Raw genomic sequence first — 3,604 nt, forward strand, 5'->3', positions numbered from 1 at the left:
AAAATATGATCACATAACTCCAATCTTCTCACCCCTACACTGGCTTCCTGTTAAATTTCAAATCCACTAGAAACTACTGCTACTTACCTACAAAGCACTAAATGGTTTATCTCCATGTATCTCTCCAGTCTTCTAACAAGCTACTCCCTTCTAACAAGTCATGCTCCCTGAGATCTCAAAACTCTGGGCTTCTAGTAGTTCCTAGAATAGCAAAGTCCACTAAAGGCGGTAGATCATTCTCACATTTAGCTCCTAAACTCTGGAATAGTCTTCCTGACAGTGTTCGGGGTTCAGACACACTCTCCCAGTTTAAGTGCAGATTAAAGACGTATCTTTTTAACGAATTCTACACATAACACACATAATCCTGATGGTGCTCCAGCTCCAGTCACGTTCCACCTCATGAAGATTGTGGACCTTTAAAGAAGTAGATGCCACAAACATCCAGAACCATCTAGAGACGTACCAGTGTCAGCTGGATCCCACTTTTTGTGGAGTTTGGACACTGGACTTCTTTAAGTGTTTAAAGGCTCTGGCATGAAGAAGCTGGTGTTGGATCTGTGATGATCTTAGATGTTGAGCTATTTTATGAGTTGCTCAGTAGATCCTAGTTTTATAACCATAATGACTGTAGAAAGATCATCACTCAAAATCACACACTCCAGTGCTCATGTTAGTTCTCACTCTCCAGTGTTCTGTAGTGTTTAAAGACTATAATCACAGTCTTGATGTCACCCAAAAAAGGATGAGGTTCTGCTTTTGAGTCTGGTTCCTCTCAAGGTTTCTTACTCAGAACATCTGAGGGAGATTTTCCTTCACCACAGTCACCATGGTGCTCATCAGGGATAAACACACACCATTCACCTTCACTGTCAATGTCTGTAGTGAAAAGCGCAATAGAAATAAACTTGAATTGACTAAAACCCCCAAACTTCTGATCACTAACCCAGAGCTCTAACCACTGACCTACCACTTTCCTCATTACTAATAAACACAGGTATTTTGGAAATGGTGACTGTAGTGGGCGGGGCAGAATGTGAGGTAATGGCTATAAATATAATTTTGACCCAGTTGCCACTTTCAATTTCTCCGTGTCCAAAACGTTTTCATGTGAATTCTTAAATGAAAACAGACACAGTTTTTTGTTTTATCCTGCTGTATTTAATCAGTGCAACTTATAACATCAAAGTGAAATATAGAACAGCAACATGGCAGAAAAAATACAAAAAGCAAACCCAGAATCACTGAGTTGGAAAACAGATCAGCATCCTGCCAAAACTCAGTCAGCTGGAGCTAATCAGCTTCTTAATGGCACACAAAGCTCTTTTACTGCATCAGTCGTGATCAGCTGTGGTCATTATGATTAGCTCAGGATCAAACAGCATTTCACTGCTTTATACTGCAACTTAAGCAAACAATCATCTCCGTTTGGAAAATGTGTATTTTTCTCTGCGTTTTGGCTCCTCCCCCACTGAGGCTGCATTTCCAGTCAACGAAAACGTAGCTTTTGGAAAACGCTCTTTCCGCGACGCAGTGCGGACTGTGGGAGAATACAGAGGCTTTCGTAAACACGCTTTTAGTTGAAGAGTTGGAAAGTAAATAAACAGCAGGCAGAAATTATGTGGGTCAATACGTGTTACGTTTGGCTCACGTGCAGTTCAGGGACGTGAGCGTTTTCAGATGTTCAACGACTTTTGGGGAACAATTTTTAGACAAAAACGCTGCTTTCAAATTGATCTGGATGAATGTGGACGTAGGCTATGGGTGGCAAGGCACTGTTTAAAGATCTCCAGGACAGAAATATGGACAGGCACAAGTCACAGGTTGTAGCTCATACACTAGTGGTAGCTAAGTGGTTAAGATCATGATTGTCTGATCAGAAGGCTGTGAGTTCAAACCCCAACCTGCCACTGCTACAGCAGATTCTTGAACAAGGTGCTTAGTAAGTATGATCATCAAACAATTATTTGTCGGGTCAAGACGCTACAACCTTCAGTAGACATCATGGCCCTCAAACACTAAGGCCTCAATCTGCATTGTCCAACCCTGACGTCCAAACATACTCGTTTACGCAAATCCCTCCACGTGTATTTATTTTATATTCTCCTTGTTTACTTCTTTCTTTCCTGTTAATGCTTTTAACACCAGGTGAAATGCGACTTTGAAAAATGCTGTGTGAGTGAGTGTGTGTGTGTGTGTGTGTGTGTGTGAGTGTGTGTGTGTGTGGGGGGGGGGGGGGATTTAATGAAATGTTTACAGCAAAATGATTATGATTGTGTGATTTCGACTCGCAATCAGGACGTAATTAAAGCAGTTCAGAAGGATGATTGCCGTCATTAGTGCTAAATGAAAGAATGTGTGTTGTGGAACAATTAATCTCTAAACTAATCCAATTCTCCTTACACACACACACACACACACACACACACACACACACACACACACACACACACACACACACACTTTTATTAATAAATTACAAAGTTTTGATTTCAGGGATGCGTCCCGTCTCAACAAACGTCTCGTGTCCCGTCTCGACAAACTCACACCCAGACAACATCACCATTTAATTTCCCAAACAAACCTCTTTTAAGGCGTCCCACCCCTCTGTCCTCTCTGAAGCTATACCCTCTAAAAGAGTTCCTGATCAATGTGTTCCTGAAATTGTCTCACCATGCGTCCTCATTTAAAGTCTCCTTCCACACATGTCCCTTTGGAACCCCCACACTCTTATAAATAATAAAATCAATCACAATTCCTTCTTTTGGTAAGTCTGGAGAAGATTGTAGGTCACTGTAGGTGAGAAGGTTTCTGGGGTGCAGTCAGCATTCACATTCATTGCAATACTTCCGACTCATGGAATGCAGATCTTCATGGAGCTGCTTGGTGCACAGGGGTATGGTCATGCTGAAACTGGTTTGGTTCTCCTAGTTCAAGTGAAGGCAAAATTTAATGCTCCTGCATCTAAAGACGTCGGATACAATTGTGTGCCTCCAACAGTTTGAGGAAAATCGAGGGTGAGTCTGGTTGGAATGGGACGGGTGTCCCAATACTTTTGGGTGTAAAGTGTAGGAGAATTCTATTCCGGACCAGAGAGTGTTGGGAAAACGATAACAAACAACAATGTGATTAAACTGAAAAGATCACACACACTCACACACACACACACACACACACACACACACACACACACACACACACACCAGTCCTCCTCTTAGCTGCTCTTAGACTACATCAGGTTGCATTAGACCTGTTTTCTGATGAAAGGAGAAAAACATCCTGCTATTATTTCCATCAGCCACCATTTCACCAAACTGAGGAAACATGGACTGAAATAAGACAAATGGACAGGGAGGGAGGGAGGGGGGGAGAGAGAGAGAGAGAGAGAGAGAGAGAGAGAGAGAGAGAGAGAGAGATGAAGGATGCAGCAGAACATTCAGGCAGTAACAGAAGATCTGTGGAGGACAAAAAAAGAAGGAGAAATGGCGTGTAATTGAATTTAAGAACCTGAACCCTCTGTGAGATAAAAAAAACCCTGGGAATTCGGAGTCTCGCTCAGTGGAATTCGTGTGTCTCCTTCACCCAGAATCCAAACTCCCTCCAC

Source organism: Silurus aristotelis (assembly GCF_946808225.1).
Source record: "Silurus aristotelis genome assembly, chromosome: 3".
In the NCBI taxonomy this organism is placed as follows: domain Eukaryota; kingdom Metazoa; phylum Chordata; class Actinopteri; order Siluriformes; family Siluridae; genus Silurus; species Silurus aristotelis.